At 38.9% G+C, this 18,461-nt stretch overlaps 1 protein-coding gene across 3 annotated transcripts in view; it reads right to left on the minus strand.

The window, feature by feature from the left end:
• Positions 1–9,057, minus strand: part of WIPF1 (WAS/WASL interacting protein family member 1) — a 47,048-nt gene extending 37,991 nt beyond the window's left edge. Inside the window, exon 1 of one of the 3 annotated variants that reach the window (XM_072418360.1) lies at positions 8,960–9,057. The gene's annotated coding sequence lies outside the window, so the exon portion shown is untranslated. Of the gene's footprint in view, positions 1–4,821; positions 4,881–8,784; positions 8,835–8,959 lie in introns of those variants that run through there. The other 2 variants (XM_072418362.1, XM_072418363.1) reach the window with 2 other exon arrangements.
• Positions 9,058–18,461: the final 9,404 nt, after the last annotated feature.

Consider the following 18,461-nt stretch of genomic DNA (forward strand, 5'->3'; position numbering starts at 1 on the left):
GCGCACAATTATTTTTTCAGTTTATAGAAGGCAGAGCTTACCCTGTGCTCTTAGTTCTCAGAAGATTACTTCTACACAGAGCTATGTGCAAATACTTTCTCTTCCTGTTATGGCGACAGACACTTGGTTACAAGCAAGAGAGAAACAGAGTTCCTTGTTGTCTTTTCTTCATTTCTTTTTCATTTTGTGTTGGAGATTTTACATTGAACTTTAATATACATCCAGTGCTTTGTAGCTAACACCTATGTACAAATAAAAGGTAAATGGATACTTGAAGTGCCCATGTCACTAAAGCACCCCTCTAAAGAACCTATACTTATCTTCCTTGTGGGATGTGTTGAACAGCTACAGCCACCAGTTCTTTGTGATATTCCTCGATTTATCACCTGTCTCTTGCTGTGTGTTTTTCTTTCCCACTAAAACCTGCAACACTACAGCTTTACCAGCACCAGCAAAATGATTTAACAACACAGGGAAAAAGGGGGCCATAGCTCTGAAATAGGATAAAGATTGGAGACACTGCCTCCTGAGAAGTAAGTATTCTTTTTATCAAGGTGTCTCAATTTCACTTTGTGTTCCCTAGTGAAAGGGACACTTTAAAAGGAAACTTATTATATAAAGTTATATAAATCACATTTGATGTTGATGTTGTTGCAAAATCAACCAATCACATTTGGCTTTTGTTTTATAGAAAGCTTAAGAAAAATTTTGGAATGGGGGCTATGAGCAACAACTGCACTTTAATTCTTCTCTTCTACAACAAGTGAGAATCAGCTCCATAACCAAAATCAGTAGATCATGGTTATGTCTAGGTCATGGTAGGTCCTGAACCATCCCAGAAATAGGAACACAATCACTGAGAATCACTATTTACCAGGAAAGACACCATAAATATATAATGGGCACATATTTTTTTCACAATTTTTTTTATTTATAAATAGAAGTCAGCTTTTGATTATTGTTTTATTTCTTTTTATTGTTTTTTTTCCTGCTGCAGTTTCTCACACCTGAAAAGTTGTTTCAAAAACATCAATTGTGATGGAAACAGAAGTATACACTTCCTCACTTTATCCAAAACTAATAAAAAAGTTTGGTTAAAGTAACATGTCAGTGTCCAAATTCTGGGCATAGGTGCACTATAAACCTATTGGAACAATGCTGAAAGTATGTGAACTTAGGAATTCCAACACTAACATTCCACTGACACTTCACATTGTGAATACTTTTTGCCTGCAAAGTATATTTGCAAAAAGGGGAGAGAAAAGGAGAAAAGGATGTTCTTGCACATCATTAGCACTTAATATTAGGGAAATCACTATCAGCTTCCTGCCTATGGAAAAACTACATTTCTCATGATTCTTAACATTGTGCACAATGGATGTGGGTGTTTACCTCCGGAATCTTAGATCATCTTAGATCAATCTTGGAGAAGGTAATTATAAGGACAAACCAAACTTTTTATTATAGAACAACAGGATGATGGAATTTATCATTAAAACAAAATATGAATCTGATTTTGTTTTAAACTTGAGACATTTTAAAATGTTGTTAGATGTTCCTGGTATGACCAACCCTACACATTAAATTATGGTAGTTTTGCACCTTTTTTAGTGGAGCCATTCTACAAGAGTTTTCGGTAACACAGAAATGTTAGTTTGGGATAGCTTGGGTTGGCTAGCACTTTAAATAACAAATAGGCAGAGTAGTGGTCAGCACAAGTTCTCTTACAGCTGCCTAAGAGAAGCAGCTGTCAATTTCCACACAGCTGCCCGGGCACTTTAAGAGGCATTGTGGACTGTGACTGGTAACAGAATGATGGGCTGTGTTCTGCTACACCCTCCAGCAGCTGTCTGTGTCTCATTCTACAGCAGGAACCCAGAGCCCAAAATGAAATATCTATGGAGTGCCGAATACAACAGGAAAAAAAGATTCCAATCTGTGGATTTGTCATCCTGGCATGAAAAACGAGGGCTTAACATTTTACATGCCATGATAGAAAATGCATTTGGCTAGAACAAAATCCCTTCTCTGCAGAATATCTAAATAAATGTGCTTTGTATAGCATGGCATTAACAACGTGCCTGGCATATTTGGCATGTTTAATAGGCAACATGAAATTGGACATTGGCAAAGATGCTGAAATGGGGAAGGGGGTCATCAACTGTAATGTGCTTCTGTATCCCTGCTTTGCAGGTTGCATTTCTCAGTCTATGAACTTTCTGCGGCTCATTGGCTTTTTTCTCTTGGTTTTGGAGATTTTTACATATACAATAGGGCTCAGCATATACACTTTGTCAGCACTTCTTTGCTGCTCCTGCCTCCGACATTATAGTTATCATTTGGTGATGTATATGACATCCTCCTTTGCGCAGTTTTTGAGTCTGGCAGCCAATCATTAGTGGTGAGCGCTGTTATATGACTTGAGGGAGTGACATCACTGCAACCCCCTGGGTCCAACCCAAGCCAAGCCCAGGATTTCACTGCTAGCTGCACCAAAGGAAGGAACACCAAATGAGCAGCAGTGGTGGGGATGCTAGCCTTTGCAGGGATATTATTTTGGCCTCTGTAGACACAATGACAGTGTCCCTTCAATGATTATGTACGAACACAAACTCTATCATAGAATGTGCTGCTATATTTGACCAATACCACCAAACCACATTACAATAGGGTACACTTGCCAACAGCCTCAAGTTTCCCAGGCCTCCCATTGGCTTGAAAAGTTCTGAACATATTGCACGGTTTGAACAAAGTTATGTCATTTATTTACATACAGTTTATCTGGTGTATGAAAAATGGACTACCAACAACATGCCTTGTTGGCAATAGAACCCATCAGAATCTAGCTGTTATGTCTAAAGTCTACGGCTTGAAAATAAAACATAAATTCGGATTGGTTGCTACCAGCTGATTTATTTGCTCATAGATAGGCCCCAGTATAGTTTGCAAATAATATACGGTATGTTTATGTATTTTGTACATAAATTCCATAAATAATATTATAAAAACAACACAAAGTAAAAGATTCCATAAAGAATCATAAACTATGACATTCAGTAGGTTGGGTGTTAACTGAGATTCACTGATCAAAGTGGCAGTAAAAGGAACCGTTGTCATTTACTCACCCTCAGCATGCATATCCAAACCTTCAGATTCCACAGCTCACAGTACAGACATTTTGATACAAAAAGCAAAATTTGATATGCTGCTGGTTATTGATTCCAGCTCAGTAAATGAAAGCCATTCCGGTGAATGAATGGGAACTGTGTAACCCTTTACAAGTTAAAGGCTAACTTTGGCACTCCTGAAGCATGGTCTTTCTGCAGTTCAAGTTAAAGTTCTAATTTACATGTCTAAATAAGTTCACACAGTGGGCCACCCACAAGTAAGTCCAAAAGGTCACTTTCTAGCAGGGCTGGGCAAATCTTTGGAATAATAGTTAGGTCCAATCAAAACTGACACATTAGTTTTGGATGGACACCAGAGGGTTGGATCATTTAGCAGTGTTTTAAAGCATCCATGGTCACTTTGATCACAGTAGGTTAGTTTTCAGCAATATTTTTTTTAGAACAGAGCTTGCAGTGCTAAAATACCTAGGAATCCTGCACCTTCCTAAATGCCCCTATGTTTTACAGTTGTAAATGCTCCCTTTCATGTGCATGTATTTAACCCCCTCCCACCCACTAGAACCTCTGCTTGTTTTTTTCTGTGTTACTGCTGGGGATGTACACTCACTTCCTGTGCCGGTGACCACTCTCCCAAATGCAGATAGAATGATGTATATTAAAACCACATTAGTAGTCACTGACACTGAAGTAGAAAGCATATCATCCAAATGAGATAACTGTTGAAGGTGGGATTTACCCTTAATATAGAAAAGCTGGTTATTTAATATATGTTGCATCTCTGGGAACTTAAATGAGGGAAATTCCTAAAAAAATAAGCTGAGGACAGCATACCTCCCCAACTGCCCTGAATTCCACCAGATTGCCCCAGGATTTGAACACTTGTTCCTGCACCCAGTCACCTCTATGCTGTGAAATGATCTCCTACCCAGCAAAGTATGTATTGTGTCTGCAGATAAAAGGTATAGGAATAGAGAAGCAGCACTATTGCTCCCTCTTACCCCTAATGGGCAATACCCCGCCCCCCCATACCCTACTGGTCCCTATTGTTTCTATTCACTCCATGTTGGGCACTACTTTTCTGGTCCACTCTTTGTTGGTCACTGCTTGTTCTTTCCCAGCCGCGCGGGGCACCAAAGTTCCCCCTCACCACTTGTTGGGCACTAGTAATTCTTCTAACTCCTTTGGGCACTGTTGTATCCCCCCAACCCCACTGAGCACTTTGACCACTGATTTTTGGGACTCACAACTGATACTGGGTCCTGACTGGGGCCCTATAATATGTAATGCTTACTAAAACACTCAGTACACCTCTGCCATACAATACCAAATAAGAGTGACACCACTTTCCCTGGAATTAGCAGAATACAGTAGTGTCACCTATCTGCCTGCGGCCTGCTAGCAACATGTTGATAAATCAGCTTTACTCTCAATGTTTTGCCCTCCTATCAGCACATGAGTATGCAGAAGAACCTGATTGGTTCCCAGAGCTGCTGCACAGGGGAAAATTCAAAAGGTCTATACAAGGATAGACAAAGGTACGTATGCTTACAGGGTAACATGTACTGTATCTGATAATTACAGAATACCCAGCTGCATATGTACATCAGTTTTGTATCTGACACCTATTTATATGTGTACATGTGACTATACATCGGGCCAAATAAAGACACAATAAATGCTATGATAAACTCACCATAGAAAATGCAGCCCAAGCAATGTTAGCGATGAGAGCAGTAAGGAGGCTTCCTGCTAACAGACGAGGACCGAAGCCCTGAGTAAGGACATCCTATTTCGCAACGGCCTCAGCAAGCAAGTTGGAAAACACTTTGCAGACAAAGCTGCATATATGAGGACATAAAACAGTTTTCAGCTGAGATACCTCGCATGACTCTACAAAGAAAACATTTGCAAACCACTTGTCCACCACAGAGGTCACTGTGAATGCACTGCCTTGGAAGGCAGAACTGTCAAGCTTTGTTCAGCAAAAAACAAAAATTAATACAGCAACAAAAAGTTAAAATAAACATAAAAATTATTAATTGGTACTTTTTTTTTATTTTTAGTATCTTCAGATTCATTAATAGACCAGCTTATATCACTGACATGTCTCTGTCCCCCTACAGCTACTTCCACCAGCTCTAAAGCTAACCAAACATGTTATAATCTTACTGTAAAATCTCTGGACAATATTGTTTACATTTACCAACAACCATGCAATGTATGGTCTGAATTTATTTATATCCAATCAAGCAGGTTTACACAGCTATTGTGAAAATAAAAGAAAAATTGTACAATCAGATCGGGGACTTGGGATTGAATTCAGTTTGCAATGATATCTATCCTATAAACCATTAACATTTCATTCTGGAGCTTCAGCTGCAGCAATCTGAGATCTGTCTGCTGTTTGAGTTAAAGTAAAAATAAACTACAAGCCCGAATATCTATGAATATTTTTTACATGACGGTGACATATTTGTATTGTTATCAGCAGCCTAGAACCTATTCGCTTTAACCTTTAGCAATTACCTTTCTGCAATAGTCACAAACCCCCAACTATCATTGATCTTTTACTGCTTTATGAATGGTAACATCATGATCAGCGAAGAATTTCTGTCTCTGACTTCTAATAAATGAACACAGAGCGATGATGTCTGCCTACTAACATGCAGGAACAACATAAAGGCTGGGTTTGTATTGTTGCATTGGGTCTGATTTATTAAAGCTCTCCAAGGCTGGAGAAGATACACTTTCATCAGTAAAGCTGGGTGATACAGCAAACCTGGAATGGATCTGGTTCAGAATTCAAAGCCTTTGCTAGAAAATAGCAAATGACGTTGAAGAAATACATTCCAGGTTTTCTGGATCACCCAGCTTCACTGATGAAAGTGTATCCTCTCCATTGTGTAACATTATATGGTACAATATCCTATTCATTTTGAATGGGCACCGCAATGCAAGTTATATCCACCTGCACCTCTTTTTACAATGAAGCACACTACAATGTACAGATGGTTACCACTTGTCAGGGTTTGCAAATTATTGGTACCCTGCTAGATCGGCCTGTGATCAATACTCTGTTTTGCCCGAATTATGTGAAACTTATTACAATGTTTGAAATGGAAATAAATTCCTGTTCTAAAACATGTGTGCATTGTGCTATGATATGTATGTGCATCGGGGTACCAGTAAATATTAATGACACCACAATACATAATAAACATGATGCAATGATGTGCATATTTTTCACTGAAAATTACTGCAAAGCAATGGTGTAAAGCCAAGCTAACACTTGAATAAATGTCAGATATACCAATAAAACCTCAATTTTGTGTAATTAGACACCTTTTTACTAATCAATAAATAGCCACAGTGAATAAATCCAGAGACAATGCAGAAGCTTCTTTATACACAATCCAAAAAAAGAATTACATCCAAAAAAAAAAAAAAGAATTTTGCTGGACTTGATTTTAGGAAACCTGCTGAATGTTTTCTTGTAAAAGCAAAATATAAAGTGTGACTTCCATTTATATTGTACATATAGTAAAAGATATGATTTATCTGATTACTTTTGGGGATCAGGAAAAATGTTCTACCCTGCTCAGCTAGAAACAAACTTATGAAATCTTTATTTCTCCTAAATTATCTATTTGATGTTAAAAATAAATAAAGCTGCCAATTCCTGCAGGATGATTTTTGATGATTGAGTTTGGACAGCGGCTAGGGAACACAGAATTATTCAGGCAGAGTTTGGTGTTCACATGAAGCAACTAATCATAAATTCATGTGATGCAGGAATTGCTATTTTTGTCATTTCCTTGCACGATTGGACGTTTTATTCCCTTCGAGTTTTAAAAAATGCATTCTGTAAATCCTAATACGTGTGCAGAGACAACATACAGAATAAGCCTATATATATAGAATATAATATAGACTTTTTAAATCTAATAGATTTTAAATATTTAAACTTATATATCAAACATGATCCCAAAGCTGCTGATGACAATAACAAATGACTCCTTGCTTATTTAACCTTTGATCTCTTTATAACTTTTACTGTGAAACAACACAAATATCACAATATGGTAACGGGATGACATATAACATTGCTTGAAAATAGCGCTGAGAAAACCTGAGCAAATTTGCCAAGTGGAACTACAAGACACAGCAATTCATAAATAGGAAGAATTTAAACCCATTTTTTATTTCAATACCTTTTTTTTGCCATTGCAGAAGCCCCAGATCCATCTATAGCAGGTGGGACTACAAGACCCAGCAAGCCAAAATTTAAATATATTTCATATTTCAATAAGAACCCCCCCCCCCTCCACACACACTTCTATTTTTTATTATTGCAGCAAAGTCAGTCCCTGGACCTTCTTTAGCAGGTGTAACTACAAGACCCACCAAACAATAAACTGGATGGAAGTAATCCCATCTATTGCATATTCTAATTCAGGTTCCTCCTTCTTTTTGCCATCACAGAAGACCCAGCCCTATCTATAGCAGGTGGGACTACAAGATCCAGCAAGCTATAAATAGGGAAAATCTAACCCATTGCCCATTTTAGTACAGATTCTCTGTTTGCCATTGCTGCACAGTCAGTCCTATTTCCTTCTATGGTGGGTGGAACTACAAGACCCAACAAGTCATAAATAGGTAGAAGTGTAACCCATTTCGTAGTTTCATACAGGTTCCCCCTTTATGCCAATGCAGTACAGTCAGTCCTATTTCCTTCTATGGCAGGTGGAACTACAAGACCCAGCAAGTTATACATTGGGAGAAATCCAACCCATACAATATTCCAATATAGTCTTTTCCTCCATTTTTCCCATTGCAGACAGTCAGTCCCAGCACCTTCTATAGCAGGTGGAACTACAAGACACAGAAAGCCATAAATAGGAAGAAGAAGGTTAACCCATTCCATAGTTTAATACAGATTCCCCCTTTATGCCATTGCAGTACAGTCAGCCCCAGCTCCTTCTATAGCAGGTTAAACTACAAGACCCAGCAAGCTATAAATAGAGAAAACCCAACCCAGTGAATATTTTAGTACTGATTCTCTTTTTGCCATTGCTGCACAGTCAGTCCTATTTCCTTCCATGGTGGGTGGAACTACAAGACCCAGCATGCCATAAATAGGAAGAAGTGTAACCCATTCCAAAGTTTAATACAGTTTCCCCCATTTTATGCCATTGCAGTACAGTAAGTTCTATTTCCTTCTATGGCAGGTGGAACTACAAGACCCAGCAAGCTATATAATTCCATTTTCCCATTGCAGTACAGTCAGCCCCAGCTCCTTCTATAGCATGTGGAACTACAAGACCCAGCAAGCCATAAATAGAGATAAATCCAACCTATCCCATGTTTCAATACAAGCTCCCCACTTTTTGTCATTGCAGTACAGTCATTCCCAGCTCCAATAATAACAGGTGGAACTACAAGACCCAGCAAGCCATACATATGGAGAATTCCACCCCATTCCTTGTTCCAATACAAGCCCCCTCTCCTCTCAGCAGTCAGCCCCAGCTCCATCCATAACAACAGAACTGTCACACTTCCAGCAAACGTATGACTTTGCCAGCACTACAAAGGGTGATAAGTGTGCAGCCCCTAGCAATGAATCTCGGCAGGCTGGCTCCATGCATTGGGCTTATACCTGCAGTATTAGTCCCGGCTGGCCGGCCTGCACAGTCCCTGCAGATGTTGTGCTCTGGATGACATGGCAGTGCCTGCATATAAAGTGACAGCCGGGCTCTGCTAACAGCCCCAAGCCACACCCATCCACAGCCGGGACCCGGCCGCCTCACACTCTCTGCCATGTTGTCACTTACTGGCGGGAGGGAGCTGAGGAGATTTCTGCTTCCAGATGTGGCCGCCTCTGTCGGGTTTCAGGCACCGGCAGCTATGTCTTGTTTTCCAGACTTCTCTCTCAGTTCAGAAAAAGAAAAAAAAAACTCTGACTTCCCCTCAGTCCGGAAACATTGAAGTGATGCAACAGTTCCCACATGTGGCTGCTGAGCCAGCTCTGAGGAGAATGCAGGAGCTGTGTACATGGATGGGGATGGATGACAGGGACATTCACCCTGCTTAGATTCACCCTGCCATAGTCACACAGGTTCTGTCCTGACACATATAAAGATTCTTCATAAATAAAAATATAACATTACACATTGTACGCCATTATTTGTCAACTGTAAGCTGCTCCTAGATGTCCATTTCCAACAAATTGAGCATTCAATAATGGAAGTACATGGAGGCAATTTGAGCATCACCTCGCCCTTGGTGGAGCCGGGAACCCGGGAAAGCCAGGTTTTCCAGGCAAATAAGGCTATGTACACACGTCAGATGATTCTCTAATATGAACGATTGGGCTTGTCTCAGGCAGCAATCTAATGTGTGTATAGTGGTCACCCAAGGTGGTTCATGGTCTACGACAGCAATACAAGTCAATAGAGAAGAGCAGAGTGAGGTGCCATTCACTTGTTCTCCCCGCTCCCTTCTCTATAGAACAGAACGGCATTGTGTGTATAGCGCTCGTTCGTTCATCTGTCACTCTTTTGACGCTGGAAACAAGAAAGCTCTTTTCCAGCGATAAATATTGAGCTGCATACACTGCCTACAGCTGAGGTTGCATATGTGCCGTTCAGCTTTTTTCCAGAAACCCGATGCGATCAGGCAGGTGAGATGCATTATTGTAGAAGGAACATTGCCTGTCCCTTTCTGCAAACATTGACCCCACTGATCAATCTTAAAAGTGAAACTTTGGTTCTACTTTAGTGCCTGTGATGAAGGGATATCAATCATTACAATTTGTTTTTTAGCTACCTGGTCACTATTATAGTCTGTGGTGGTGAAATAACACCCATTATATATTATGCATTGCGCTACAACAGCCGGGTTATTATGAATAGATAATCAATTCATTGCAACAAATCATAAAACACAGATGACCCTTTTTAGGAAAGGACACACGTTTGATTTGGCACACTGTATTGCACAGATGTGAAGCATGTGTGCACAGAAAAAATGCTTTAGCTCTGCGCACGACAGCCAGCTAAAAATGTGTGTTTTACGGCACGTTACCACAAGGTACAAGTATTAATGGGCCATTAAAGCCTAACTCCAGGCACAGTTCTTGCTGCTCACCCCACCCCATGGTCCCCCTCCTTTTCCTCTTGACCCACTTCCCTATTCAGTAGTATGCTTTCCCTTTTTTCTTACTAACCTTTTTCTTAGGTGAAACACTTTATATTTTATTCCTCTCTTCTCTCAGCAGTGGATGGCCCTGAATGATGCAGCCATGTCAGGATCAGATCAGCACCATCCTCTGTATTAATATTTTTGGTGCAGGAGATTGTGCTCAGGCAGCAGGGCTCTGCACTCGGGGTCTTTCCTCAGTTTTCCTGGTTGAGTGATCCTGTCCGTGATTTAACCCAGGAGATCAAGAACATCTTGTGATATACAAGGCAAAATAATTGAATGGGAGCAGTTGGAAACCATTTTGTGCACATGTTAGCACGGAGCTGCCTTTGCATTGTGGTTGGGATGTAGCACAACTCCTGGATGTGACATGTTGCTTCTGGCTACATGGTTGCTTTTTCTTCTCTGGAGGAAAACTGACCTGTTGTGTGGTTTGCCACTCCTTGGTGCATAGCTGCAGTTTGCTTTGTGCCTGGAAGCATCAAACTGCGGTTTAGTTTAATAAGACCACAGGTCTGAAAGTGACCCCCTTTGTGCTGCCGAGCTTCATGGAAGTTTATAGTCTCATGGTCATTGTAATATATTTTAATTTATTTTATATTTCATTACATTTCAACACAGGTCTGATACAGAAAAGTGAACTTCATTGGCAATAATAAAATGTAAAAGTTCATTGGTAAATGTTATTTTATTAGATTTCCCGTTTAACATATGATAGAGAAGAATAAAAAACTCTTAGCTCTGACAATATACAGTTCACAGACTCAAGTGATGTGTAGGGGTTAGTATAAGTGTACCCTTATCAACTCTGCAAGGTTTACACACTTGTGAAGTTTAGAAGTAGAGGAATAAACTGTAACTCTTATGTTATCCCTCTCTGTTGTTTGAGCAGTTCCCTAAAGATGCTTCCCTTCACCGTTGCAGTAGTTGCAGGCTTTCTGACATCATCACATGCGATACAGGACCAGCAGTCAGTATTAAATGTGTTGATAAGCAAGGGACCACCCACAACCTGGAGCATTGGAAAGAAGAGGAGAGCAGCCAGGAACAAAACTGAAAAAATGGCTGCAATTATTGACAGTGGCATTTCCCAAATTAAACAATGGTTAAATAAAGAACACTACAACAAAAAGCCATACCACAAACTGTTGGGACTAGATCCAAATCTGGCTACCATTCTAGCCTGTGGTTTGCACTGCAATGAAAGAATTAGTGGTGTGTAACAATAAAGTTATAATTAATATTGTGTTACCAAGAGCAGTGACAATAACCAGGCACAGAATTATTGTTATTTTCCTGGATACTGTCCAATGTCCAAATTAATTATTATGAGAAATTTACATCTAAAAATAAGAATCAAAATGTGTAATAAATGCAACAAACTTCCCATAAGGTTTAAATTGGTTTTTTAATGTAGTCAGACTGCTGTAGACAATTTCTAAAATTCCTGCAGATTTGTCAGGTTAAGTGTTTAAAAATGGATACGACATATATATGATAATTGTATTAAAGTGGAACTAAAGTCCCACTTTGAAAAATCTATGATCAGACAGATGGTTATTGCAGAAAGGCAATGTCCTTTCTCCAATCATTTCTCTTAACTGCCTGATCACAATTCTGGCTTCCCTTACAAGACCCGGGAATGAATGAACATCATCCCGGCACGGCCAATCAAGATGGATGAATATCTCATCCAGAAAGAAAAGAAGAAGGAAGCTGATAGCGCAAATGAGTATCACATGTTTTCACTTTATGGAAAATTCTATATTATGGAACATGCTAACTAGTATGTGGTTGTGACAATCATTTTTTATTTGTTTGTTTGTTTGTAGGCAATCTAACAAATCTGAAACAAGTCTGGCTTGCTCAAACTAAATATACCAGGGCATAAAGCCATAGGAAACCAAAATGTTACAGTTGTCAATGGAATGGAAATAAAGGGGAAATCTTTCAATGGGGACACCTGTTCTAGCAATAAGGGGGATTCCCTTCTCTTAAGGGATTTCTTCTCACTTCCTATTTAATCTCAGAGGAAATCAGACACAAAAATAGCTAAATGGGCAAACTGTCAGAAGCTTTTTTTAATACCAGGAACACTATACTTTGAATTATATGGCTAAAATATATAGTAAACACCATAATGCAAATATTTCCAGTGGCTTTCATTTCAATAGTCACCTACAACTTGTAGTTGCTCCCTTCGGTTATTTCTTTTCTGCTACTGGGTGTCATCAGTATTTCAGGGGGGCTCGTGTCATTAAAGGTGCGTACACACTTCCAATTTTTGTCGTTCCAATCGAACGACGAACGATCGATTGGGCAAAAATTCGTTCGTAAAAAAGTAACCAACGACGCCGACGAACGAGGAAACTCGTTGGAAACGAACGACCGGACCGGCGGATCGGATTGGACGACGATCGTTGAACATCGTTCGTGTGTACGGTCGTTCGTTGATCGTCCATGTTCAGAGCATGCGTGATGAACGAACGTCCGTTCACTTTCCTGTCGTGCACATAGTTCCTCTATCGCTTAAACGATCGTATCTATTGTGTGTACAATATCTAAGAACGATCGTGTCGTTATCTCTATGTGCAGGATCGGTGCTATACGATCGTTCGTATATATCGTGCAGGAACGTTCGTCGTTCGTTTCCAACGATAATAATTGGAAGTGTGTACGTAGCTTTACACTCTTGCCCTGAGTCCAAGCTGTCATGTTCCTCTGGGGTGTATTATGCAGCTTGATCTCATTGTAATACTGCACAGAATGGTGCTCACATTGCTTTTTATGAATGCTGCATTCTGTGTAACTGTAAGAAGCCCCTTGGAAAAGGAAGGGAAGTGGAACTTCTACAGCTCATGTACATTTTTAATCATTTTTTCATTATTTAATATTGTTCATATATTTTATAATATCATTTATTCTGGTTTACTGCCTTGTTTTAGTGTGCCACATGTAAATTTAGGTAAAACAACGGCACCAGGAATTCTACACACATAAAAGAATGACATGACGATACTATGGTAGGAGAGGGTGCTCAGAACTGCTCATGCTTTTAAGGCCCATCATTTGCATTTACTTTATTAATCAATAAGTATTCTTTGCATGTGCAAATAGTTCCCTTGGCCTTTAGGCTGCGACTATAACTGAACAACATAAAGATAACAGGAAACAAAGTGCACAGAAAAAGGAAATGGTTCAGAGCTACTGTGAGAAATAAAAATAGAAAAGTCACATTAGCATGTACCAGTTCACGGGCAAACAAACAAGTATACTGTATATCAACTCCAAGTATCAAATTCCATGCAAAGCTTTGCTCATACCCCAACAACTAGCTCCAATGTAAATGAAAAGCAAGCAAGCAAGTAAGGTGTGACATAAGTTGCTAAATGTATTCAGTTATCACTCCTGCCTCCTTTTTATGCAATAGAAATAAAATATATTATGCAGTTGTATTAGTCTGTCATTTGCAATCCCTATTTAATGTACAGCGCTGCGTAATATGTTGGCGTTATATAAATCTACTAGATTGTAAGCTCTTTGGGGCAGGGTCCTCTCCTCCTGTATCACTGTCTGTATTAGTCTGTCATTTGCAATCCCTGTTTATTGTACAGTGCTGCGTACTATGTTGGCGCTATATAAATCCTGTTAATATTAATAATAGTAATAATAATAATAATAATAATAATAATGCAGTGATGAACATGACGTGCTGCTAATTTGTGTCTGGCCCCTCCATTATACCATGAGGGCAGAGCTTATGTAGGGTAGAATAGGGAAACACCTAATGCATCATTGGAGATGAGGTTTTTCTGGGTTCTGCTCAGCTATGACATGCAGAGGAGGAAGGCAAACACAGAATTCACGTTTTCAATCCTTCTAGAGGCTGCGGAATATAATGACCAATATTTGTTTCCTTTAGAAAATGTTTGGTATTTGAAATTACATTTAGGCTAGGTTTTATGTTCAGTTTACATACAAATATTGACAGCATATTTTTTTTTACAAAAAATAAAATTTGATCACTTGTAATCGTCTGATTTAAAATATCACTAAAGCAGAACTAAACAAACAATACTTACCTTTCCTTCACAGGGCGCCACCGTCTTCCTGAAAACAAATCTTTGGCCATCTTGATTGGATGGGCCAGGATGATTTAACATGGGTGTATGTGCGCAGAAGTTTATTCATTCCCAGCATGTGCAAGGAAAGTTGTGATTGCTCAGTGTCCCTGGCAACAAATGAAATTTGACAGCTGAGCAGCAATCTGGCAGGTAACAACAGTCATTGTAGAAGGGACATTCTTTCTCTTTTGTTGTGTGCCTTTATTTCTATACAGTTATGCTAGAGTACCTCTTGTTTTTTTGGTATTTATTTTGTTTTGTTTTTTTTATCATTAGTGTTCTTCTCATTTATATATATTTTATATACAGAATTTTACTGTTTAAGCAATCCAAGCTAATGCATTTTGTGCTTAGCATTTGTTTTGTACTTCTTTAAACCTATTTAATATTTACTTTGTTTGTATGCACTTTCTACTGTTACTGTTTATTATAATTTTTCCTACTTTTTAAAATTAAAAAAAAAATAATATCATCTGATTGCCAGTTGTTTAAAACAGGATTTTAGGTTTACCGTAATACCCTTGGCCTGTATGGGGTGTAGGAGAAGAAATATTACAGTTTAATTTCAGGCAAAACAAATATTGTTTATACTGTTATACTGCTTTAGTGCATATTATATTGTTTTACTGCATAAATCATGGGTTCCCTTGAATCTCGGTAGTCTGTGAAGTTCTTCCATATCTGTGCAGCATTTTAGCACAACTCCAAGACATTTATTCTGATCAGGAGTTCCTGTAATAAAGACCTTCCTCTGCAGCTTCCTCTGCTTTTGCAGGGTGACTGGTCCTGTATCTGTCCCCTATAGTTTTCTGATCACAGTTCATAATATTACGTCCTTCCCACATCTCCCCTCTCCATGCATCCCAGTGATGGTTGTATTTTTAAGGTGTCTAGGTCTGTAAATACATTTGGTGCACAAAGTGGGATTTTATTCTTTGTATCTATAGAAGAAATATTAAAAAATGTTTGATTCACCTTTTTTCAGGCCACTGTCTACAGAATGCTGTTAAAATCAGGCAACATGCCCTGGAACTAGCTATAGGATTGCTTTGCACATAACTATTGGAAGTTTTCCTAAATGATGTTTTTTCATCTAGCAATGTCCCTGATGCTTTTGGTTGATGCCTTTATTGACCCATAGAAGTCACCATGAAGTGCAACATTTTAGAGCTGCACAGTGTCCCTTTGAGAAGGTATCTCGCATGCCTTCATGAAGGTACTTATCCTGATCAATAAACCTTGATGGTCTGATAAAGATGACAGTGTAGGGTATAGAATGTTCACAACATGGAATATGGAACAATATATGGATAATACACTAATCAGCTTCCCTTGATGCTATCAGCTTCCCTTGATGGCCAGGGATTATCCCTATTTTTAATGTTTGAACCTAGAAATGTCCTCAATTTGTTCTATACAANCCAGCCATACCTTGTAAACATCCTTTTCTGTATTTTAAATCCGTATGCGCAATACCATCTCCATGACTGTTGGTAGAGTAGGGAAGGGTTAGAATCCGACTGTTTTACTGATATCTGTGACTCAATTGGAAAGATTTACTCATAAAGTGTACCTTTCTCTTAGCTATTCAAAAGAAAACCAAGCAACTCCAAATACCTTTCCTGCAGAAAATTTAAAAAACACGTACTTTGTCCATGGAGTCCAACACTAATTTTCCTTGCGCACAATTTCCCCTTCTTTCATTTCTTTCTTCCACTCTGCCATTTTGGTTTTTGGACCCAACAGTCACTTACTGATTTCTATGGCTCACAGCCGAGTCTACTCACATACACAGAAACCTATCTGCAAGGGGCTGGCTGATAGCTACTTAATGCTACCCGAAGAATGAGGAAATGGGAATGGAGCACTACTGAAAAGGTACCTGCTTTACATTAAAAAAAATGGAAAACAAACAAAAAATGATGTACTGTAATAGGAAAGGGAAAGGAGGCAAAGAAGGAAATTTGATTATTTATGATTCTAGACTAGGTTCACTTTTGACACCAGACAGAAGGTATAGTAAAATCTCCATCAACAATACAGAGATGAATACATTTTTTAAAAAGATATGTGGGTGCACAAATTCCTGTCTGGTAAAATCATAGCCGGCATGACAGTAAGTGACGAAGAATATATTCTAACCTACAAATAAAAGCTTGGACATTCTTTTTACAGGAAAGGCAGACTGCAAAACAACACTTTTATCAGTAACATTTTAAAAGGGTAGACTCTGTGTCAGGATATTATTACTGTTTGTGCCTTTTTGACTATTAACAATAGCTCACATTTTATGTCCTGCTGTCACAAAAAAGCAGAAAGTGAGGTGAAATCTCCCCAAAAGGGTCAGGAAAGCTAAACTTTGGAGGAGTATCTCTTCTCCATGATGTCCAAACAAAATAAAATATTTTGACTGTAGATTATATTTAAGAGACCCTGTCATAGCACCATGCCTACTATAGTCCCATGCCTAGCTGTAGCTGACTGTTTTTCTTATTTTCTAAAATTTGCACAACATATTGTATGACACTTTTAGGAATTTTCAATTTCATACTCTTAGGGTTGTGACGGCGTCTCAAACTAAGAAAAGGTTTACTTTGTTCAATTTACTAGGTGAAGATTCTGTTTAGTAAATGTGGGTATTGCTCTTTACATATAAATATTTTACTTGTTTTTTGCTTTTGTTTTCTAATGCAGGCTTGCATAAAATTTCATTGCTTGATGGAGAAACCATGTGTAACTTTGACCCTGTGGATGGACAATACTGGCATCGAAATTATGTGAAAAACAAAAATTAAAAAAAATACAGAAGACAGATTAGGAAATTCTCTGGTGATGACAAATAGAAGAAAGGGAATTTCTGCAGAACAAAGCAATTGTATGTGTTGTAATGACTGCTATTGGTCACATTTTGTGATGTAATGAAACTTTTTTGCTTAAGTATGTCCCCCCATATTTCATTTTTTTTTGCTTTATTCCTATGTATGGATCTTTCATATTGCTTTTCATTTGAAATACCATCAAGAAAACCATAGGTATGGACTAACATAAACTACCCTACACTGTCCTCATTATGTCTCCAACTATCTTTTTTTCTAGTACAGTGATTCTCAACCGACGTTCTGTGGAACCCCATGGCTTCTCCAGAGCAGTGGTTGCCAACCTTTCAGACAGACCACTAAATTCAAAATTTTAAATCCTGCGCATGCACGGGGAGCCATGTGTCACTTAAAGGGGAAGAAACTTCCCCCAGAGTGACATGATGATGCCAGAACCTGCCCACCCTCCCATGCAGGCTCAGATCTGCTTCCTAAACATCATGGGGAGACAGTTGTCCAGGGCTGTGTACACAGCAAAAGTTGTGTCCATATGGGGGACATCATCAGCTGGGTCAGGAGACGGAAACGGTAAAGGAAAGGGTCATTTTTCTGTGGACCGCCAAAATTTTTAGAAGATAGTTGGTGTTCCTTGAGCAATGAGTGCCTCTCAGGTCAGTTTAACTAACACCAGTTATTCCTGTGGGTACACATTGGCCAGCAATGTAAGAGGCATTCTTCTTACTGACCACCCTGCTAATGAGATGTGGATATAGTAATTATAGAAGGGGTTCCCTGAAGACTGAAAAGTTATTTCAAGGGTCCGCCCCCTCGTTACAAAAACTGTTTTTTCTATGACTGTAGTCTATGGAAGTTCACACTAGCACTACTTATACTGAACATTATTTGTGACCCTTTACATAAGTCAGGGATGCAAATGAGATCTCCTTAAGTTAAGCGACTGAAGATCCACTGCATGCATTGCTGATTACTAATTTCTGAAGTTAAAGGAAAACATTGCCTATCATTGCTGATTTCTATTCCTGCAATTGCAAGGTGTCTGGCTTTTTTTGTTGACTCCCTAACCTCTTAATTTAGGTTGGTAGCCTAAGACTAGTAGGTTGATGGGGTATCTGGTAGTAGTTGCATTCAACTGGACTTCATCAGAACTGATAAATCCTTTTGGGAAGCTGTAA

This window comes from Pyxicephalus adspersus, chromosome 7 (genome assembly GCF_032062135.1).
Source record: "Pyxicephalus adspersus chromosome 7, UCB_Pads_2.0, whole genome shotgun sequence".
Taxonomy (NCBI): Eukaryota; Metazoa; Chordata; class Amphibia; order Anura; family Pyxicephalidae; genus Pyxicephalus; species Pyxicephalus adspersus.